This window comes from Anas platyrhynchos, chromosome 21, assembly GCF_047663525.1.
Source record: "Anas platyrhynchos isolate ZD024472 breed Pekin duck chromosome 21, IASCAAS_PekinDuck_T2T, whole genome shotgun sequence".
Classification (NCBI taxonomy): domain Eukaryota; kingdom Metazoa; phylum Chordata; class Aves; order Anseriformes; family Anatidae; genus Anas; species Anas platyrhynchos.
This window is the reverse complement of record NC_092607.1, coordinates 7,844,711-7,869,183: the sequence shown is the minus strand read 5'-3', so window position 1 is coordinate 7,869,183 and position 24,473 is coordinate 7,844,711. Positions and strand designations below refer to the sequence as shown.

At 41.6% G+C, this 24,473-nt stretch overlaps 1 long non-coding RNA gene across 12 annotated transcripts in view; it reads right to left on the bottom strand.

The window, feature by feature from the left end:
- Positions 1-14,688: 14,688 nt before the first annotated feature.
- LOC106014718 (uncharacterized) overlaps positions 14,689-24,473 on the bottom strand; it is a 127,299-nt gene continuing 117,514 nt past the window's right edge. For all 12 annotated transcript variants that reach the window (XR_011804446.1, XR_011804450.1, XR_011804455.1 and 9 more), the window contains one exon: positions 14,689-20,333. This is a non-coding gene — a long non-coding RNA (uncharacterized lncRNA). The remainder of the gene's footprint in view (positions 20,334-24,473) is intronic.

The window sequence follows — 24,473 nt, the reverse complement described above, 5'->3', positions numbered from 1 at the left end:
AACATCATAAAGTTAAATGAGCACCTTACTTAAAAGAATTAAGTTAAAATGGGAGAGATGTGGAAAGAAAAGCACTTTGGTGCAGTAAGGCCTGGTGTTTTTCTGGGCTTTAACACATCACCTTGGGATGTGTCTGTTTTTCCTGGACACCTGGATCTTGTGGAAATTGCTGTAGTTACACTGATTTCAGGGGAGTCATGCTGATTGATACCTGCTGGTGATATGACACCTCAGTGTGTAACCTGCAGACATTAATGAGACTCTCAAAGGAAAAGCAACCCATTTCCTTTGCACAGTTAATTCATAAAGCCACCATGATACAGGATTTCCAAGTGTTTGTCATTTATTTGTGAGTCTACCTTAATAAGATTCCTTATTTCAGTTAAAGAATGAGTTTCCTCTCCCCTCTCTCATTGTCTTCTTTTTCAGCTACCACTTTGTTTTGGGTTAATTTCCCTAAACAGATACATAAATACCATATCAGATTTTCTGATTTTTTGGCTGCAAGTCAGGCCTGCTGTGCTGTAAAATCTTGCTGGAGTAGCAGAACCTGTATCTGCAACAGCAGCTGCACTTTGCATTTGCAAAAGTAGTAAGGAAAAGTGCTACTTTTATTTATTTATTTTTCCTCAACCCTTCATTAATCATACAACTTAACCAGGAAAAAACAACAACAACAACAACAACAACAACAGGGCAAAACAAAGGAAAACTAAAAATAGGATGAGCATTGCTCATTTCTTCTAGCTTTCAACGCGTCTTTATTCTCTCAGATGGGAATGCCACCAAAGAAGACCAGGAATGTGTATGAGAGAAAAATTTTAAAAGAATGCTGTGAAAAAAAGTTTAAAGAAGACATGTTCTTAATCAGTCCAACCTCCTGGTCCAAGGAGCAGGACTCTGTCACTGCAAAATGGGTTTTGACTTGCAAAGTTTTTTGCTGGTTTTGCTTTGCTCCCAGCCTGGAGAGGCACCGCCTGTGTGGTAGACATCGGGGCAGACAGCAGAACCCTCTGGGCAGCATTTGATGAGGAGGGAAAGAGGATCTTATCCAGGAATATTTTAGGTATGCTTTATGAAAGCAGAGACCATTTCATCCGCCTCTGCTTAACCTTGCTCAGAACCCCCCAAAAGGCAATAGAGCCCCTACAGTGAGGTCTGTTTATTTTCTACTCAGTTGGAAAGCAAAGGTCCTATTACCATTAAAGGGAGTTACAAGTATTCATCAAAGAAAGAAATGACCCATAAAGGCAGTTAAGTTAGTTTTATTCCTGCTGCATAAGTCAACCTCTTTTCTATATATAAAACGATGGGTTTAGAAAAGGATATTCATCAGGCAGTCTGATTGGCTGTGCTTCCCCACATACTTTATAATTTGTACTTATAAATAAATGTTTTTAATAATCAATTGGTATTTAAATAACATACAATAACTGTCTTATTAAATCCCACTTTTCAGAATGAATAAGCAGTTAGACATTAAAGACGTGGGTACCAAACAGCCACAGGATTTCAGACCATTTTCTTTTTTATATACAAGCCATAAATATCACTATGGAATTATATGGTTAGCCAAGGCTCTGGATGAAGCCAGTAGAAGACCCTGCTCTCTGATGTTGCCTTTAAGTGATCATATACTTTTCTGGTACGACGATTTTTTGAACAATAACCACACATTATTTTCTTTGGCCACCCCTTGCATTTCAAAAGGGGCGGCCTCAAACTCCAGAGCTGAAGTAAAGCAATGTATCCTCAAACCAGAGGCCAAAAAACAAGGAGCATCTAATAGCAGGTTTGAGATCATTGGTCTCAGTCAGCTGGGTCCACAGCATTTCCAACTGTTAAGTTCATATACGGACTCAGGAAGAAAAAAAAATAAATTAAAGAATTAAAAAAAGACAGTATTCAATCAGACATACACAAAAGTAATTTGCTTTCACTGTCACTGATGGGCACATACACATGGACAAGCACAGCCCTTCCCTTGATTTTTGCCTTTGTTTTAGAAGGAGAAACTTTTTTTTGATCGGCCTCCAGTCCTGCTGCTCTGAAGTGGGAATGCTGGGCAAAGAGAAGGGCACGGAAACCCATCAGAGATGGGATAGGAGGGAGAAGGGACAGTTTGATGTGGTAGCATCGGGCACAGGGGTGGCCATGGCACCCAAGTCCCTTGGTGTGGGTTCACCCTACAAGAAGGACATCCTTGTCCCTGAAATACTGTGTTTTTTCCCCAGACGTGCTGGAGATGGAAGCCACCCTGTGCAGTGCTGGGCCGCATGGGGCCTCCCTTGGGAAGCAGCTCCCAGTGTCAGGCTGCTGAAATAGTTTCTGGATTTCAGGGCATACCTCAGCCTCTCCCAGCTACCAAACACTGTCCTACCTCCAGCCCTCCAAAGCCCTCTGAGTGTCCCAGGGCCAGGTGGAGCAGGGAGGAGAGCTGTGAGCCCAGACAGGGCCTAGACCAGGGCAGAAATCCAGTGCAGCTGTGAAGAACCAGCTTACAGCTTAGACCCACCCGGTCAAAGCACAGCACCGGGTCACTGTCATGACTTGGTATCCTCCTCCTGTTCCCCAGACTCATCCCATCTCCCTGCATACACCACAGGGGCACTAAGGATGCTGCTGGTCCCTCAGGACAGAATTTCCTCCACCTTCAGAGCCTGGTATTTGCTGTTGCAGCCCATATCTGAACCTCAGTTTCAAGGTGAAGCTGGCATGGGCTGGGAAGAGAGGACATTTTTGGTGGTTCCCAAGGGCAGGTGTGGGCACGGTGGCAGTGGACCCAAGGGACAGGACAAAATGCTATGTGGGCACTGGATTTGCTCCTGCCCCTAATCTTCACATCCTGCCTCCAGCATCACACTAGGCTTGTTCTCCTTTCATTTTCCTTATTTTTCTCTTTTAGCTCCCTGGCGGAGCTGACACTTCTCAGCACAGAGCCCCTCCGAAGCGTATCACCGCTCCACCCCTGTAGTAAATGCAGACGCCAGGCCTGCGCCGCCAGCAGCCCAGCAAACCTGCCCAGGCCTGGCCACTGCATGCTCCCTCCGGAGGACAGCAACTTGCAGATAAAGTTTACCAGCTTGTTTGCTCCACCAACTTTTCCCATCGCACTTTTTTCCCCAGTTATTATTTTTTCAGACCCCCCCCCCCATTTTATTTTAGGCGCCTCTGAGAGTTCAACTGTCGCCCGAGGCTTCAAACTAATTTTCTCTTCAGAAATGATTGCAGAAAGCCGCATGCATAATAAATCCCGTTATTGCTCTTGTTATTAAAATAGGTTGTTAGGGATGTGGACTTGGAGGCCTTTTTGTCTGATGACAGCAGTTCTTCTTAGCTAGGCGCTTATGGCTTATTGACTAAGGCTGCCAGGTTCAAAAAAAAAAAAAAAAAAAGAATAAGAAAAGAAAATCAAAAAGAGAAGGAGCTCTAGTTGCTGCTTAATAGCGAGAAAGTTAGTATGATTTGAGGCGGTTCTTTTAATCATGTCCATAGGCCGTGTTCGAAAAGACAGAGCATCCCAGCAGCTACAAGGCTGCAGTGAGGGCCCACAGAGAGCATCTGTGCAGAGCTCTGCTCTGGAGCAATGATTAATTAATATTTCTTGTGACAGCCAGGCCTGTGCACCCTCATCACGCTGGGCACCCTGCAAGCCCCGGTCAGTGCCAGAGTCTCTGATGATGGGTCTGCAGTCAGAAGAGATGAAATGTTACAGGCTACAAGGGGAAATGAACAGGACATACATGGAAGTGAAGTGACATGCTCAAGGGCACCCACAACCGCAGTGTCAGGGCTAGTAACTGAAGAAAGGCTTGTAAATTCCTGTTTGGCACATTGGCCATCAGCTCACATCTCCTCACTGTGCTCCAACAAACTGCACGCTTCATCCAGCAACCTGAAAGCTTTTGCGAACCAGAACAGAGCTCCTTTAAAATGAAACATAGTTAAAGCAACAAATCTCCTGTGAGAATGTATTCTTAAAACAATAAAAGCTTTTGGAGCAGGTTTGATAAAGGAAAGTACACTGTCCAATCATTAAATGGAAACATTTTCTAGTTACCACATGAAAATATGCTTCATAAATCACTGTTGCCCTGTGAAACAAAAATCTAATCATAGATGAGGCTATGCACTTAGAAAGCTTCATATACATGGGAACTGTGAAGGACAGCGTACTCCTACCCAGTGAAACCAAACATTCATAAAGGAATCAGGGCCAGAACTGGCAGAAGTCTCAAAGGGAAAGGAGGGACATCACTGAAAATATGGACTCTAAAAACCTCCCCTTTAATATATATATATATGTATGGAGTTGTTTAAAGAATTTTTGCCCAGGGCCAGGATAGCTTTTACACCGTAGCGTCTAAAGAAGAACCTGGAGGCTTTACTGTCAAAACTGTGAAACCATGGTACTCCGGGTCTTGGTCTCACTTTCAAGTACTGGGAGATATCCAGAAGAGCACACATCAGTGAGCTCAGCCCCTGCAGCACACATGCTACCTGGTTAGCACAGCATGAAAGGCTGGGTGAGCAGAAAGCAGCAGTAGCTCACAGCTCAAATTTATTCCTCAGCACTAGACAGGGCACAACCAGGTTGTTTGGCTCAGAGATGTTGAATGATATTGCAAGTTCAAGGCAATAGGGATGTGCCATCTTGTTTCTGGTGCCAATGGGCTGAGGTTTTGCCTTCAGTGGAGCTGGGACTCAACCTGCTGTGTTCAAGAACCATGTCACTGCCTATGTTAGTGTAATTACTAATAAGACAACTGAATATAACAACACAGAAGAGGAAAAAAAATGCTGAATATAGGAAACACTGTTACCCAAAGGAGAAATATGGTCATTCAGAAGTCATCAAGACTACCTAAAGGCAAAGATTTCTGTAGGAAATAGAGCATCCATTAGAGAAAACACAGTACCAATTGCATATTTAACAGGTTGAGAGTCCCAATTTGCAATTCTTGATTAATTAAATTAAGGTATCTGTCTGAGTGTGGAAGCTGACACTAGATGTGAGTAAATTAAGTCAGACATTAAGTAATATTGTAAGTGCCCAAATTGAAAAGAGCATGCCTGGCTTCAGTAAGAAGAAAGAAATTCAGACTCAGCTTCCTTGTCCATGTTTCATTTCTAGGAGGATTTTAAAGAATGCAATTCATGCCCCAGCAATAGAGAAGCAATTACAGAAATGGAAAATGACCAAGTCATTCTCAGGTATTCAAAGAAAATTGGCATCTCCTGAATATTGAATTGTACTAGGTCCTAGCTTTCTATAAATACAGAAGATCAATAATTATCATTGAAATGCTTTACTAACATCTGAAAGTTGGCAAGAGAGAAATAAGAAATGCCATCTATGTGTTACTGCCTGAAAGAGAGAAATAGTCTTTCCCATTCTTCTGGTGAATACACCACATAGCCTCATGATGAGGAATAATAGTGGGCTGCTCCACTTCATGCTCAGAAAAGGAATGAATGAACAAATGTTGGACACAGCTGGCTTGCTCTTCTCCATTTGATGACCACTACAGCGTTTATACTCTTCTTGTTTTGAGGCCTCCAGAGCTCCTTCACCATATATCTTCATGGGGCAATGGTGTGCTAAGAACAGCTGCTGTTAGAAACCATTTGGAAATTCACTGAATAATAAAAATACTGCTAACCATCCAAAGACCTTGGGGCACTTTCCAAAGGAGATAACATCATCAGCCTTATTGTATAGGAATGGACAAGTGAAGAAAATTACTAAAGATTTTAGGAGCAGGGTAGGATGGGAACTAGACTTGAGGTTCCCCCTTCCCAAACTCCAGCATCTTAGGGCTTTCTTCACTGCAGCAGACTTTAGAGTTTGGGAGAATAAAGGCAGAAGGGAATAAATAAGCTAGAAAACATATCATCATCATTACAAACATAAAAAGCTACAAATCTGTCACACTGCAGAAACTCTCACTTCATTGTTACTGTGATTTATTGGGGAGCTAATTTTAAACAAGTTTTCTTTTCCAAAACCACAACACAAAAACAAACTGAACAAGCAAGCCAGAGGACAGAAGCTAGTCGCTACCGGACAATTTAAGCAATAATCTCATTTGCTTTGTAGTATAAAAAGCAATAAAGGGCTGTTTACTGAGTGAATAAACACTGAATGAATCACAAAAAGCTCTTTATTGCGATTATACTCCAAGGCAGAGGAGATTATTGTTATTACACAAGAAGGCACAATGTGAAAATTTAACTCAATGCGCCAGATTTTCAGACTGTTTCAGTCACACAATTGTGTTCAGAGAGTACATTGTGTCTAATCTTAGCACGCTGTTTTGACAATTCTGCATGCAAATCAGGTGGTGGGGTACAAATGCATTTAATTAACTATTTACAGCCAATTTATGCAAGCCTGGTGGCTGGACACGTGTTTTGCACAAGCAATGGCATGCTGAACTGGTTTGAAAATCAGTTGCCCTGTGTGATATATTTAGACCTGCAGGAACCCTATGGGACCGAGGAGCCTCCCAGCCACACGTTCAGCCGCAAGGTGCATGATATCTCCTCCTCGCCAGGCAAACCTGCATCTTTTCTGCAGAAGGTTAGTTTCGAGGAGGTGAAGAAAGGGAATGTAAGCACTGAGAACAACGTTGATGAGTCTTTTTTCCCCTTCATATATTTCTTACACTGTATTTTTCTTGTCAGGTAGTCTTGTTTTACAGGAAAAGTTAAGCTGCGGAGTTTTTCCTCTGTGGGTCTTCCCACTGTCAGACCATTAAGAAGGATGAGAGATTTGCAGATAGGACATCTGTGGCATGGGCTTCATTTCCTGGCCAGTCAGCAGGGAGAAATTTTCCTGCAATTTAGGTGTGCAGTGCTCAGCTCCTGCAAGCAGCCTTCCGAATGTGTGTGCTTGCCAGGCATGTGTTCAGACTGCAGCATTGCCCTGCACAGGGATGGTGGTTGTCCTGGTGGTTCAGCTCCTGATGTGTCCTCTTGCATTAGTATTTCAAGTCTTACTAGTCACACACCAGCTGACCCAAAGGACATCATCTCCCTCTAATTATTATTATATCCCTCTAATCATTCTCTACATTTGGCTATTAAAATTTTGCTAATTCTCCACTGGAGGTCTTGTCATCATCCGATGCAGGCTCAGTGCAGTGAAGCAGTTGGTGAAAAGTGGTCTTTCGCCTTTGCATTGCCTTACTGTGAAACCTGCTGCCTCGGCAAAGGTATCAGCATCTGCACTGAGAAACAGCAGGAGAAGATGCTCCTGGTTACAGAAGGTGCTCTCAGTTAGGGAAGGTTTTCATGCTGGGATTGCTACAGGTTGCAATCCTGCATATCTTATGCACAGAGCTAGATTGTTAACACATAATCAACAGTCAGTTGTTGAATGAGAAAAGTGGGTTAAGCTCTGAAGATATGATAGCCAAAAACTTAATCCACCTTTTTCACGTAGTTGAGCAGCTGCTAAGAACTATAGAACTATCTCTAGTGCAGCCTGACTGGCATCTGAACATGAGATCCAGTTAGATAATATGTGAATTGGCCTTTTTTTTTTTTTCATTTTTTTTTTTTTTCCCTTGGCTTCCACTTTAAGGTGCTCTGGTCTGCTGGTCTGCTGTTTATGGGAATCAAAGGAAACCCTGATAAGGCATGGCCTTTCTATTATGCACTTATCAAGAAAAATTACCAATACCTATTGCAAAAATAATATAATTTGTCAGACAGGAGATAGAGTTTGAAAGGCATGATTGACTTTCCTTTAAAAATATGCATCAGAATTTCACTATAGATATTTTGTTTGCTTTTAATTGCTTTTGGGTTTTGCCTTTTTCCTCCCATTCAGCCACACAAGGAGAGAATTGAAATAGCATAATGTGATATTGGCAATCAGTCTCATCAGGCAATAATAATCAAATCCAGCTACTTGGATGCAGCAAAAAATCCTCATGATTTTTTTTTTCCAAAATTGGTGGTCTGCTCCATGTATTTGGTTTGACTTCTGAACTACAGAATAACCAAGCAAGTAACTCACAGCAGTAATTTGGAGCAAATAGTTCAAATTAGCTCTGGTGTTTGTCCAGTTTTGGGGACAATTAAGTAGATCCTAGGGATTTGAGTTTTATTTATTTTTTTAATGTAACTTAAACAGCCTCCTGACTATGCTCTTTGTGAGGCTGACATTAATTTCAGTGCTAACAGCACATGGAACAGACACTGCAGAACAGTGCTAAGTGCTGATATTTAAAAATATGGCCTTTTGGATCTATTTTAAGCCAAACCTCCCGTGTGAAAAAGAGGCATCAACTTGGACCACTCAAGTAAAGTAAGAGGAGGAGTACAGGACCTTTTGTCATCACCTCACCTCTTATATTATCAACATAAGGAGAAAGAAAGTGCTGTAAGTTTGAATGAGAGCAAACGATGGTTGAAGTAAAATAATAAAAGGGAAAAGAAAATATAGAATATTATAGGAAGTGTACATGGAAAAACAAAAAAAAATCAAGCCCCTAAGCTCAAAGCAATGGATTTATTTTTTAAATTGTTAAGTAAACATGAGACAGGAATGGAGGGGGCTGCCATGGATGAGAATAGAAAGTATTTTGTTGCTGATAGTTCTGAATCTCCTTTGAAGGTTTATTTTGTGAAGGCCGAAGCTTTCAAGATCCTGAATTCAATTCCTTTGGGCTGCTGGCCTCTGTAAACACTTGCACGGACTACCAGTGGGGAAAGAGGAACTCTGGCCCTAGAGAACAAAGCCTTCATGTTCAAGACACGGTTTCTCAGAGTAAGATGTGGTTTTGGCTGTTCTGTTCAAACCACTTACACCTGGTTTACTTCAGCAGTGCTGGGCAGGATATGGTAAAAGACCTGGAGTGTTAGGACCAAACGTACCAGATGTTCCTACACACACATGCCCTGTCGCAGTGAAACTCCCAGCAACAGCCTGTCCCCTTTTCATTCCTTTGACCACAGTTCAACAATGTAAGCAAAACATTATTTTTGAAGTATAACTCTTTTTTTTTTTCTTTCTTCTAGCTCTGACTCTCATTACCCTTTTGGCCAAGCCGTGCTTAGGCTTAATTCTCCTCAGAGGAAAGACTCTGGTGTTAACAATTGCTATGTTTGATTACTCGCTAGACATATAGGTGTATTTTTACACTCAGACAAAGTTTTCTTTCCTGATGAAGGTGAGGCATTAACGTTGGCTCCTGTTTTCCACCAGTGATGTGTATGGCATTGCTTCTGTGTGCTCCCCCCTGGACATACAGGCATGGAGAAAGGCAGTAGTGAGCAGGGGAGGAAGGCCTTGCATTACCGAATAAAACCTTGTCAGATCAAGTAGAAAAAAGCTAACATTCCCAATGGATCTATTCACAGTTTTATGCTAATGCCTCCTGGGACAAGACTCCAGGAATACAGGGAATGACTTATAAATCCTCAAGCTGTTAGATCTGCTCAATAAGTCTCCTTTAGTAGACATAAACTGGTCTGTTTTAAAGACACAAAGAGCAGCAAGACCTACAAGACTGAATCATGTTTTCTTCTAGATCAAGAAAAAAATGACAAACCAGGGTAAAGACATGCAAAAGCCTCCATGAAAAGATGAAACATGCTTGCCACATCTGGCCTGGCGACACTGCCTTCAATTGCCTTTTTCCCAGACAAGCAAAGAAGCTACCTCACCTTTCAAGGTGATGTAACCTAAACTGTTACAGCTGCACACAGTCAGAAATAGCTCATTCAGGACCAAATACAACCAACTTGGTTGAAGTATCAACCTGGAGGACAGTTCCCTTGCAAGAACAGGGATTCTGGTGGTACCAAGGCACAGACTTGTCCACATTGCTTCAATCAGCTGAAACCTGTTGCACTTACTTTTAAAGGGAGAAAGAAACTACACTAAAATAGTGTCAACGTTTCCTGATCTTCACTTTTCCTGACTTGTCTACATAAGCCATAAGCTCTTCGGTGCACACCATGCCCCTCAAATTAGAAGTGTGCAACACCTGTGATTTCCCCATGGGCCTGTAGATGCTACAATAATACAAGTAATACCTGACAGTGTTTAAATGCTGACATCTGGAGTTCACTTGTTGAGAATTTTATGAGGAAAAAAACCCACACACTTTATATGTAATTTTACATGTCACAGCTTTGTTTTTCATTCCCAAATATCATCCCTTTCCATCAATTAGTCAGCCTTCTGTTGCATAAAATGACTGTCATCTTGTGAATATTGTAATTGCCTTTCGCAAGATGAAAACCAGGTATAGTTGTAAAAAAAAAAAAAAGTCACCTAATGGAGCAAATGCTGCATATATACACATAGCTTTGTTTAACTTCAGAGGTGGGACTGGTATGCTTGAATGAACACACTGCTCCCAAGCAAAATGTTATTTTATTGTAGAAAAAAAAAATTTAGGAGGCACTGCTTTGTGATTTAAATAGTAAAAACCTTACATCTATACACCTTTATCACAAGTGATTTCAAAGGCCTTCGTGGCATAAGCAGAAACAATTCTTCCCAGTCCTGAATGGCAGCCAGCCGAGGGCAAATGGCATGGCTACTTACCAGTCATTTACAACACGAGGTTAAGAGGAGCATTTGATGCAAATGAATTCTCTGAATGATTCTGGATGGCCAACATGCCATTAGCTTTCCTCAGACCAAGCCAATGTTTCAGACTTTCGTGAAAACAGCCATGGTTTTTTAAATAAAAGCAAATTTTAAAAGCTCAAAGGGCTCTTCCAGGTGGAGCTGGGGGAAGGAATTGAATTCTGTTCATGAAGCGCTCTCCAGATGAAATTTCACTTACAAAAGAAGGTTTTAAAAAAAATAACCTGTCTGGGTGGAACCCGGCAGAAGTGCCTAGACAGGGGACTTTCCCTGCTACCCTGCACTAACTTGTCCCATTAATCCTTTTAATTTCACATATTCATTTTTACACAGCTTAGCTTGTTCACTGCATGCCAGTACAAATCATGTTTTGCTCCCTCTTCTCTCATCATGCTCCTTTCTCTGGCAGGTCCTCACTGCTGCTGCAGTAACTTATGTGATCTGTCAGCAGGGCCACTGGGATGCAAATCTCTTTTTGTCCCCTTGGGGTGCCATCGATACTTTATTAAGAGTTTGCATCTCTCTTTATCCAGGAAAGTGATGGACTAACTGCATTTTCCTTCCTCTCTAGTGGTCTCAGAGGGCAATAAATAAATAGATAATCTCTAAAAATGTCTAGTAAATAATGGCTGAAGGAGAATCAACTCGTAATTTTTCAAGCTTTTCTCAAAACTAAAATTTGTTAAAAAAAAAAGAAAGTATGTTTCAATACCATTTCCCTGCTCTTTTTCCTGAAGCCATGTCACAAAGTAAGTTAGTGATACATAACTGAGACACATCTGCACTGAGTATCCACAGCTCTGACTGTCTAAAAGAGATCACTCAACCCATCAGGCTTTGAAAATATAAGCTATATACCATATTCCAGCCAGAACCTGATTTGAAAGTGATATGCCCCCCAAGCATTTGGGGGATGCTTGGAGCTGCCATCTGAGGGCCAAGTTCTAATAAACACACATCTGAAAATTCACCAGAGCTTCAAACCTATTATTTAAGTTTAACGAAAGCCATGCTGACCCCCCTTGTTTGGCAGTGCTCACTTTGTGCTTAACCTCAGGTACACAGTAGTAAGGTCCTCAGAGAAGTGTCTCAGTGTGAGTAAAGCTAAACACATTTCACCATTTTTCTTGAAACTGTGACCTTCTGAATACTACTTAAGAGAGCAGTTTTGGTATTGCAGGAGATAAGAAGGCAGTTCACATTCTCTGGGAAATATATATACATATATATATATATATATATACACACACACACACACACATAAGACTTTTCTTCCTCAGAGCATTATGGAGCTGTGAGATCTGAATGATCCAGAACTGCTGCATTTGAGCACACCAATCTTACAGTTTTCAACAGAAACACTTGGACCAACTTCTGGAGAAAGAAGCCCAGGATTTCCCAATGTCTGTAAGATCAGGGCTCTTTTTGCATTCTTATCTCCACACCTAACACAGAGCAAGATAGGAATATGAGAGAGCCCCCCTGTTTGCTTTTTACTTAATGGTTTGGAAGTAAAATGAATTTCCTTTGGAATTTGCTTTTCCTGATTAAGGCAAGGTTGTAACTAAACACTTTGCAACCTTAACACATCAGAGCAGCCTGGGGTCCCGCTGCTTTGCCCTCCCTGCTGCTGTTGGCAATTGTCTCTCCTGCAGCCCACTCACTGGGCACTGATGCGAACCTTTGGGCTGCCCAGAGCACTCCCCCACTATCTGCTTGCTTTTCTTCTGGCGTATGCCTGCCAGAAGGCACCGCTTCCAGACTTGGCACTTGGCCTTGCTAGCCCCCACACTGACCCATTCCAGTCTGGCTGCCAAAGCTCTCCATCCCCTGCTTTCCCTAAACACATCCTGGATACGTGTTCCTCAAGACACTGCTATCTCCATAAAGGCATTTGCTGTCTTCCCAGAAATAGCTCACCTTGTTTGTCAGTCTCACCCAGCTTCAATCCGCCTCCGCCCTTCAAAACTGAAAGACTTGTAAGAAAGTGTTGTTTAACAAGTTAAACTCAAAGCTGACTTTGAAGAGAAGGCTTTGAATAAACAGAAAATAAAGCACAGACATTTAGCATTGCAATTGGATCACTCTCAAATTGCCTTTGCCTAGAATTCAGCAGGTCTTGCCCTGCACATCAGAGTGTGCACAGCAAAGTTTAGAGATAAATGCAAATACTCAGCTTGAAACCTGGGGTTTCGTGCTCTTAGAAGGTAGATTCCCTGCTGTATGCCCCCAGGGGTGAAGACTGTCCCATTTCCTCACAATATATTGTAAGCAAATGCTTCCTACCCATCTGCAATCTTCTGTTTTTGCAGAGCTTGCTGCCAGCACCCATCCCACCCTGTTACACACAACCCAGTTAGGTGCCTGACCCATCTAACTCACCAGCGAATTTCAAGAATACCGTGGCTTGTGCTCACACTATTTAGGACTGCAGTGCCGTGTCCCATCAGGGAATCATGTCCCAGCTTATCCAGATGTTATGGGGACAGTCACCTCCACATCAGCACTGCCACCATGCCCACAGGCCCCACAAGCTGACACCTTTCTGCAGGCTGGTTTCTGCCCTTTCTAGCTGGAGCCTGGAGCATGAATATATCTTAGCGCATCTTTTCTACTTCCTCCAGAACCTCTTTCTGAGATTGCACCTGTGCTTTCCCTACATTATCTCTTTTATTTGTACATAAGTGCACATCACAAACAACATCTTAGGGCTCCTGATTAGCCTCTTCCTAATTACTCTTGCCACAGCATCCACTCACCGGTGAAGTAGGAAGCATGTTGGATGCAAATATATAACATCGGGTTCAACTTCTGCCCTTGTCATTCTTAGCTCTAGACAGTTTCTCCAGGCTGTATTTCCTTTGAAGATTGAAATGATCTCAGTATCACTTTTGATACGCTTATTCTAAACAGAGAAATCTCATTTCTCTTTTAATTAAAAGTAGTTTCCTCATCTACCTTTCAATTATTATTTTTTTTAATAAGATGTAGATCTTCAGTTCTGGACAGGTTTAATGCAACCTGCCTAGGATCCCCAAAAGCCACACTTGTTTTGAAAAAATCAAAAACAAAAATTAGGAGGACTTAAGATGTTAAAGGGCAGGTTTGACAACTTTTAGATGATAAAGCCAATCTTGCACTGAGTTAGGGAAAAATAGATGGCATCTTAAGGTCTCTCCCACCCCTATCCTTTTGAGTCCATTATTTTATACAATTAAAATTATCAGAAAGCATATTTCTTAATTGGCATTTCCCAGAATTTGAGCATTTGCAATCCTAAAGATGTTCTTTTAAGAGGAGATTTTTGCACATATGGGCATGCTTAATGCAACAGTGAGAAAATAAAGTTGTTTGAATACTGTCCTACAAGCATTCCTCCTGTGACAGGAGCATTTGTCCTAGACGCTATTGGCCACTCCTTAGATCAAAAGGAGAATTGCTAAGCCTCTTGAAACCCAGGAACCCTGGAGGCCAGCAATCATACCCCATTCTACGCACATCATACCTCCTTCAGCAGCGAAGCAGTTAACAAAACATTTTTGTTCATGTGAAAATATAAAGCAGCTGCTTAGTTCTACGCTTGGCAGAAGAAGGCAGCCCCCTCTGCACTCCTTGTCTTCTGCTGCTCTTGGATCATTGCAGAGTTAACCAGCTGTTGCATTCCACATGCCAGTTACACCAGTTTGGAAAAGCAAGAACAGGGATAGTTTTATGGCCGTACAAAAGGAATGAGAATAATACACTACTGAACCAGAAAGGACAATATTTATACAATAAACATTTTCAGAAACATAATGATTCCTTTGTCGTCAAAATTTTGGAGTGGTTAATTGCGCACACAAGAAGTGCACCAAATCCACATGCTCACTAGCAGTTAATATGTTCCCAAAGTGTCTATTCACTGCCTATCTGGCCATCTGCACAGCCCTTCCTGCGAAAGTTCTTGCAAAATAGGGTGGTCAAATGCACATACACTTCTGAAAATATCCTTGCCTGTATGAAATGCCTCATTTTTTATGTCTATGAAAATGCAACTCAGATGATTTTGCTTCCAAGTTTTAAAGTGACAGATTAAACTAGGCATTGAGGCCTTATTGCAAAAGTTCATACTAGCTCTATGCACACTGAAGGGGTACTCAGGTATGAATTACAATTTGGTCTTGAGATATGATGGACACAGTTGTAAATAGCAGCTGCAGACAGATTCAGAGTCTGAGCCTGGCTGTTGCTTGAGATGTTCAGCTCAGGCTATACTCAGGTTTATTAAGTTCTGCTTCTGATTAAAATATACATGAGTCAAAACAAGCTTGGTGTGAAAACTTTTCTAAAAGTTGAAGTTTTGGTAATCTGTGTGCCTGTTGGTATCTGTCTGTCATTTGCTAGCTAAACATCACAAGGAAACTCCCACACCAGTGAACTGATGACCTGGCTATAGATCAGAGAGACTACCTCAAAATGAAACAGAGAAAGAAGAGACTATTACTAAAAATGAATCAATTTTTATCTGGGAAAAGTTTACAAAGAGAAGCCAATTTTTTGCAGAGTTCACACGTTTGTGATTTCAGCTCAGAAGTGATACTTCCTGTACACAGAAGCCTATGCTAAAATTTAGCCTGAATAAACTGAAATGCTTTATTTGGTTATTTGAAGTGAGTTTCTAATAAAGAGAATATGGGAGGAAAAAAGCACTAAAGCAGATATTGCAGTTTGATCTCTTGGAGGGTTTGCCCAGCCTGCCAGTCTCCTTGGGAATACAGCAGTGATGCAAACTCCAATCAAGTGAAAAAAACACTTGCTTCTTTCCTTCTCTCTCTTCTAACAACCACTCATGGCTGTTTTCTTGGATACACTGTCCCACACCCTGACATTCATTTCCCATCCCCTTTGACACCAGGTGCCCAGGCCCCGGCAATACCAACTCTTGGATCCGCTCGCTCCTCCAATTTCTGGACTTTCCTCAAAAGCGAAGCTCTAGGAGCTGATTTCCTGATTGATTCCCTGGATTTGCACCTCCTAGCAATGCTTGCTGGTAGCACAAGTCCTCAGTGGCCACTACATGAAATTCCAAAGTTTTTTTTTTTAGTTCTTTTTTTAATGCAAGCTAAAAATCTTACAATGGGAAACAGCCAAATGTAAAAAGAACAGCCATTCAAGCACATGATACTTGAAAGAAGAGGTAAGAGATTTTTTTTGTATGCAAGATCTTGACATTTCTGAAACATTTCTCTCAAGAGATTTTTTAAAAGATCTTATCTAAAAAATATATCACTTTTCAATAATATAATTGTGCATAACATATAATTATATCCAGTTTATAGAAACATTGAGAAATTCAGAAACCTAACTATTTCAGCATTTGACTATGTCCTATCTAAAAAAAAAACAAAAACAACCACTATTCATGTTTCAAATGATAAAATCACCTTCAAATAAGAAACAAATCTTTCTTTATGAAAATGTTGAAAAGTCCCACTTTAGTAATTTCTTCCAGAATTCTTCCAAATCTGAGCATTCATCAAAGCCCGCCTTTCCCAGAGAATCTGGTTAGATTTCACTGAAGCTGCAGTTGTGTAATGCAACAAAGTCCTTCACCAGCAACAAAAAATCTTCATTAAAAAAAGCCTTTTTTTGCATATATACCTCATGAAGTGAGCTCAGCAAATGTAATGAAGTATGTTGCATTGTTGTCTATGCTGTTTTCTTTGTTTGTTTGTTTGTTTTTGTTTTTCTGTCTCCTATAAATGCGTACAGGTTGGAAACCTGACTTGCCTTCCAAGCAGCTTTCCCAGCACCTTTCTTCCCCATCCAGCCCAGGACGTGTTGCGACCTAGAAAATAACATTCCTGTAGGATATCTGCAGTGCTGCCATTCCTGGCAATGGGACCGACTGGCATGCTGGAGTTCCTCCTGGGAGTGCCACATTCAGGCAGCATTAGATCATTGCGATGAGTGCTGGGTACCCAGTGATGCTCGCCTGCGAGCTATTCCTTGTGGTATGTAGGCTAATGGCTCACTGGGTCAGGCATCATACCTCCAGTGGAGCAGTTTTATCTTTGTGAACTGTTATTGTTAGTTAGTCGTGTGTGGGATTCATGTTAATGTGCAGAAACTTAGTAATGCAAGGACAGCACCAGGCTATTATTGATTGTTTGCAAGATGGTTTGGGTAACTGGGTCTGTCTGTGACCAGAGGGCTTTGGCTCTCCCACTAACAACTGCCCCGTGCTCACCTGCAGTTCCCTCACCACAGTGAGGGCACATGAAGAAGGGTTATCCCTCCCTGCACAGGGTTTCAAAGTCACTTCTCAAAAAGATCCACACAACTCCTGAGTGCCATGCAAATCCTTAAACTGGGTTATGTTTCCCAAGAAATAGGAAACAGTCTGATAAATAAGATTCCTTGCTGAAACAGGGAGGATCAATTTGATCTTCTTTTTCCCATGTACTGGCTGAGCACAGAATCATTCACCCTCATTTAACACTGCCGTTGTTTTTTTTTTAAAAAAAAAACATATATCAGTAATCTGTATTTCCACTGGAGCTGGGACTTGAGCACAGGTCCCCTTTACCCAAGGCTGGTAGTTATTCCAGAGTTTGTCCCTCTTTGACACAAGAAACTTTTCCCTCTAACTCTGAAAAAGTTTTTTTTTCAAAGAATTGCCATTTTCCAACCAAAAGACTTTTAATGACAAAAATTCCACAGCAGCTCTAATTATACCCTGGGGCTCAGTCTGAGGGAGAATATTGCTACCCTCTGTACAGTAACGGCCCGGCGTCCCATTATGTGTCCCTGGTCCCCAGGAAGTCAGAGGGGCAGTCTCAGTGAGAAGCAGAGAGCTGGGGGGCTGCTGGGTGACTGCGTGCTGCTTTTTTGACCACCCTGAGTAAATGAAATCCTGCATGATCAAAGCAGGATGGAAAAATGTTATAAAAGCAACCATTTTCCATGTGCTGCCCACGGTGGGAAAAGAGAAGGACAAAGGACAGTCTGTGTCCATCCCCAAACGTGCTGCCCTGAGCACCCCAAGTGATGCAAGAGGTCATGCGTGGGCTCTTAGTGCCTGGCACACTAGGCGGCTCTCCCACCAATTTTTCAAGCACGTCGCCGAGCTTTGGAGTTAGCTTTCTAATGAGGATAATTATTATTATTACATACACATATATATAAAAGCCCCAAATCCCCACGAGGTTTCTTCAGATTGTCCCAGAAAGAAAACATTTTCATTGTGTGGGCTGTGATTGGGAACACATGTACCCGCCGCACCCCATTTTGCTCTGGTACTAATTACAAGGGGAGCAGAGCCCAGCACGGAGGTTTCTTTAATTCGTTAGTTTTGGAGACTCAGCAATCAAATTACCTGAAGAAGCTGGAGCTTCTCTGGGGTACAATCAGTCATGCAGCGCTTGGGTTAGGCCAGGGTGGGGAGAGATGGATAATATATAAATGCTGGCAGCGTTATGCAGCCACCCAACTGGGGAAAAAGGAATTTCTCTTAATTAATGGCATGATGTATGACACGTTAGCAACACACACTCTTTAATAAACCCTGATGTGTTCTTTTACAATTCAGACAAGATGAAAGTGCGCTGGGTTACCTGTAGGAACCAGGTATTCAGAAATGCTGGCAGAGCAGCTTGTGGTGAGAGTGCTTTAATAGCTGCACATGGTGCTTTTGATTCTGGAGTCAATTTTAGTCAAAGCTGCCTTGAAGCACAGGAAGCAAGTTTCACTTTCAACCTTGCCCAAGGCTGCTACCCAGAGATGAAGATATCGGCGAAGAGAAGTGAAATCTTAATTTAATTAACTGTAACTCCCAATGGGACGAGCTTGGGAGGTTTGGTTCAGAGGACGATTATCTGAAGCAATTGAGATAAAGTATTGGTATTCCAAGTTCCAATTTAGGTTTTTGTCTGGCACAGGACTGAGACACAGACTGAACGCAGAGCTCAGATTCACTCAAATTTGCCCAAAGTATAAGGGTACTCAGATATGGATCACATCAAAAAAACATGTTTACAGTTGCAATGAATTTGGCCTTCTCCCACACTAAAAGCTCTTTATTTAAACCTCTCATTTTGGTCATGTATTTTCCATCTTATATTTCTTCATCTGCTAGGTCAAAAAGTGAGTAAATAGGTCAAATGCTCCATAAAAATGGAATACAGAGGAGATGTGGCTAGGACTTGGACTCCAGAGCTCTAAATTAAGAATATTAGCAAAGACTGTTATGAATTACTATTTATTTTTGTGCACTTTGATGGTCTTTATCCTCCTTGAAGACCAGTTTCTGGTTTAGGCCAAGAAAGGAAAGGAAAAGGAAATGCCCCAACTCTTGGCAGCTGCGGAGAACCCTCACTCTGCTGAGATCCTGGAAGCGCTAAGACCTCAGAAACAGAGAGATGGGGACAATAACGACAAAATACAAATTAGAGAATAAAACCTTAATCAGGGCCTACCAAACTCAGCAGAAAAAAAAAAAAAAGGTGAGGACAAGCCCATGACTGAAAGGAAACATCCCAGACTGTATACGTGATGGCAAATTTCACAGTACTTCACAAGCACAGTACCTAAAATAATTTAGGATTTTTCTGTAATAAATTTATGGCATTTTCAGTCCATTTGCTTAAAAAAGGAAGACAGAGCTTTTCATCCTTTTGACCTGAGAGTGAGACCAGGCTGTAGAATAATGTTGTGTCCATATCCTTAAGATCTTTGTGGAGAGACCCCTAAGGAAAGACTCCAGAGCCCAGACACTCAATGTAGGACTTTTTCCTACATCCCACACACCCCAAGCACATCGCCTTTCTTCCACAGCTCTCCATAAAGGTGAGAAAGAACAAAAAGCTTTCCAGTGAGTGAAAAATTGCATTCCCTAAGACAAAGGAGAGGAGTCTTGCTCCAAACATGCTTCTCCATTCCGTATAAAACTTTTTTTCTCTTTTTGAGAACAATTTACTGTGGCCAATAAAAGCCCAGCTAATTTTTAAATCAGCATGTAGCCAACTCAGCCACCCAGTAGCTCTGTCCTTGGGCAATATTATTGAAGCACACACAATCTATACTAAAGCGATCAGCTTCCCTCAGGCCTGCCAAGGGGATGCGTTAGGCGAGCCCAAAATATGACAGAAGGAAATTTATGTGCAACTTTTACACATAATATCTCATTATGACTCTCCCCAATCTTTCAATTTTAAAAATAAACGGCCTTTGTAATGATTTTACCAGGAGCATGTTGGAAAGGAGATTGAAAAAGAAAAAGGAAAGTGGCTTTGGCTACAGTTATTTCTTTTGCTCTTCTCCTCCTCTCGGGTTTTTCTTTAATTTTCCTGAAGATGTTTCCACTCAATTTAGGAAGAAATGGAATTTCCCCCTCCCTGCTACCACTCTCTCTCTGTTTTGTCCATGTTTTCAAAGAACGGAACGGCTGACATAATGAAGCCTCTGTCAATAGCAAAATCATTTTGTCTGGTTGGTAAATAATGAAAGTTTCCACTTAACGTGCAAGCCAGCTTACCCAGGAGACACGCGCTTGGTCCCCTTCCAGGCCAGCAAATTGTCATCCCTTCTCTGCACACGTCTGAGAGCATTGCCCTGCAGCAAGGAGGAACGAGAGCGCTCAGCTGGGGCCAGGGCTGGTGGTTGCTTTGGCATGAGCACATGCACGTTGGGCACGAGAGAACGGGTTGCACAACTGTGCCAGCTGGTGCTTGCAGGATCAGGCCTGAAATGGAATCGAAAAAAGGTGGAATAAATTAATATACACCAATAAGGATGGGAAAAAAAACAATCAATCAGTCAAACAAACAAACAAACAAAAGAAACCAGATGAAAGATATCAGTCTGCAAACACCCAACTGCCAGAGCTGGACTCTACAACTAGCTTTGATAAAGAGAGGGCAATGCGGTGCATTTGCCCTTCCCCACTGACATGCCAACTGTTGCACGCTTTGCTAATGCTTCCCTGTGGGTATCAGCAGGAATGACTTCATGTGCTATTCATACTCCACAGACCACAGCTCAAGAAGCCACGAGAGGAACATATACCTGAAGTGAGAAACGGTTATAAGCATTTTCGGGAATGATCTCCTCGTAGGGGGGTAAGAAAAACAAACAAAGCGAAGCTCTCACAGCTTTTGCTGGTAGCAGAGCGGGTTGTTCTCAAAGCGGAAAGCGGAATTGCTGCCAATGTACACGGACTGGTGGAAAGAGCTTTCCCATTGCGGGCTGATGGGCAAACGACCATTATCAGGCAGAGAGAACTGGGGCAAAAGTAAAAATATTCCCATCTGTACAGAAAAGATCTTTCACTGCTACACAGTACTGTGCTCCCCTGTTGTACTGTACCTTATTTCCCTGGCATCCCAAGTTGCCAACAGTCTTGCCAGGGGACAACACACTTTATGCATGTTCTCTAATATGTCTCTTTCCCCCTCTGAAGTCCACACACTGGGACAGCTTGATGCTTTTAACCATTTCTTTAATCCATTTATACATTATCTCTTACTTTTCCATGTGCCTTTACGCTGTTCAGTTTTCAGAAGCTTGTGAAACCAGCAGTAAGGTTAGGAGCACCCAAAATATTGGAATACCTCGTGGAGGAATCATTTTTTCTTTCATCAATCCCCAAGCTCCTCCAGTGAGCCCTGGACATCAAGCGCAGCTGTACCTGTCCTTACGGGGCCAGTGGGGCCGCCTCTATCCTTTCAGCTGGATCTTCTCCCTGAGGACTGAGCTATGAATAGTTTTGTAATCCTGGGGAAACCATGAGAAGTCTTGAAGCTGGATACTGAAGTATGTAGGAAGAATACATATATATTTAGTAAACGGCCATGAAAAAACACAGAGAATGGAAGAAAAAAATATACATCCTGGCAATAAGATTGTATATTTTTATTGTATTTATAATGCGATAATTCTACATTTGAAGGGATGACTTGGTTCAGGCAGGACAAATTTCACTGTATTCATTCTCTGAGAGAAAGATCGAGGTTAAAGGGTTGATGCTCAGTTGCTCGCTCCATGCTATCTAGAGCAAAACAATGGAGGTGAAAACTGAACCAGTCTATCCACAGAGGGATTTTACAGAAATCTCTCTTTTTTCTTTTTTTTTTTTTTATAGTTCTTATCCTCATCCCAGTAAGGCCCTGAAGAAAAATGGTATTAACAGATGCAGTCTGGAGGGGTGAAACTAAACATGCTAAATTTGGAAACATCTAAAGGAGATGTTGGAGTGAATGTTGGCCAATGGTGCCTGTTTGTTGTAGCTTCGCTATAATCCTGTGGGTTTCTATCTCTTGAGAGACATAATGCAAACAAATTATCTGCACCTCAGTTCACCCCACTTTGAAATAGGTACAAAACATTAGGGTAATGAGATTTCATTTATTCTTAGATCTTGCTTCAAATTTGGCATCTGCCATGGATGCACAATGAATGTGAACGAAAACTTCACTTTGAGTTCATTTTGAGTATCCCAGTCTCAGGCTGTACATGAAACACATCACAGTAAAACACCTGAACATGCAGCATCCGGGGCGGAACTTTGCAATTTCACTGATTGCAGTTAAGTACATGTTTGTGCTTTTTTATAATTGCTCATCTTTCAAATTAAACAGCACAACAATTAGCACGTGGCTGTTCTTCATACACCTTAACATCCATCACATCACTAAATGCTTTGTATGAGAAATTTTCACCCCTTTGTTTTATACAGATTTAAAGCAAACCCATCTCAAGTCTCTCCAAGCTTGCTACATCTCCTGGTGTTTCCTGGCAATGCGACTGCTCTCACTGAGCACCATGGCACTGCTGTCTGAGGCTAAAAAAAAACAACCCTAGAAGTGAAGGTGCCTTGGTTTGGTCACTGATTCCCTTGGAAATACAAAGGCTCGTGCTGATCCCAAACACAGTTTCCCACCTGTAGAAAGGAGGCTCTTCTATTCCATTCTTACCATGGGATCCATCAGTACACAACGTGGGCGCATCTTTGAAGTATTTTCCAGGTGGGGTATGAAAACATGGAGTACCATCCATTTCCAAAATAAAAGGTTAATTACTTAGTTACTTAATTAATAGGCTCAGAAATTAGGAATATTAAAAGGGAAGAGGCTGGGAGTCTGTTCTTTCAGAGGTCCCTGAGCACTGTCACACTTCTGATTGCAGTAGGTTGAGCACAGTGGAGATGACCTGGTCTGGCCGCTTGGTCACAGCATGCAGTTGTTACCTAAGGCAGCCAAAAGTTCAGTCACTGCTTGTGGTTTCAAATCCCAGAACCCGTAAAGCACAAATACAGGTTCTAAATGTGAGGCTGTGACCTCTCCACTCGCCAATAAAACATGCCCAAAGTCATAATAAACAAAGAATTACGATTCAGGGTGGCAAGGCATAAACCAGTCATATGTGTTTTCTTTCTGGCCACTTAAGCAAATCTTTGCCTTTACCAAAAACTACCTCGGTGAACTAAGTTAGCAAAACAATACTGATTACAACATAGGTTTAAAAAAAAAAAAAAAAAGTCAAATAAACTTAACCTAGGGTTTCTCATGGGTTGTTTTATGTTCTTGTTGCAGAGCAGAATATGGGCCAGAACAAACATGGAAGGGACACAAGTGTGATAATATAATGATACCTTTTATTAGCTCAAAGAAGGAAAAAGAATAACAGAGCTTTGGATACATCAAAGCTCTTTTTTCTTCACTTTCAGGATTCAGAAAGAAAAAACCACAGCTTGTATATTCCTGACAATACTCATCTTGTTAGGAGCATGAACTCACGTTGTGGGCTTTTCATTTCTCTGGATAGCCAGCAAAGGAGGGGGAAGGGGAAAAAAAGAGATGCTTTGTAGGAACTGAAGGAACTGACATCTGGTTATACAACGATACAAATTTCCAGGTCATAATTAACAGCACAAATAATAAACTGAAAAGAATTGCTGGCTACTTTCTGTGTGACACCGTGGTAACCTTGTTAAACTGTTTTCTGTGGGCTACCTATGGAGCTGCAGCAGCATGCACTCAGGGGAGAAGCAGGGACGGACTTTTAGGAAAACCTTACTTTTGCAGGAGATGAAGATGTTAATATAAGAGCCAAAGATGGGTTCTCCTGTATATGTGACTCTTGTCATAGAAGGGGCAAGATTAAGAGCTGCTGGAGAAAAACAAAAACAAACAAAAAACATACAAAGAAGAAAGCAAAACAAATCAAATCAAAAAACAAGGCAAACAAACAGTGCCCATGAGGAGATAAACCTATGGATAAAAGTGATGTGCTGGCAGTCCAGTATCTGCTGGCTGTTATCAGATGCAGCAGAGTTGGGGCAGTGGATTAATGATTTCTTCTCCATCCTCTTACATCTTTTTCAGCCCCTGCCATCATTTATTATAACATCCTTACTTTGTTACTCAGGCTGACAGAGGGGAATAAACTTTACCCTGCAGATGTTTTCAGGAGAAATTATCTTTTCCTCAGGAACAAGATCCTAGATTTGGTGAGTAATAGCTATTTTACTCAACAGTTCATGACACTTGTAGCAGATACCTTTTCCCTAGGTATTTCATGTATGCCCACCTCCATCTAAACAGAACTGGTCTACTGCGAACATGTGTTTTTAAACTGTAAGAAAGTATTTTAGAGTGTTAGACTGAAAAGTATATTAAAAGATCAATCACTTACATTGATTTTAAAGCATTAAATTTTGACATCTTTGGTGCAGACAGACCAAGAAGCTTAAAATGGATTTATCACACAGGCAACGGATTAAGTCCATTTTACCCTTTTGAAAGGGATCTCAAAAACTTCCTCAAGCAATAATGGCATATTTTTCAGTTGACTGAAACAACAAAAGGGTCTAATAGGATTTAGA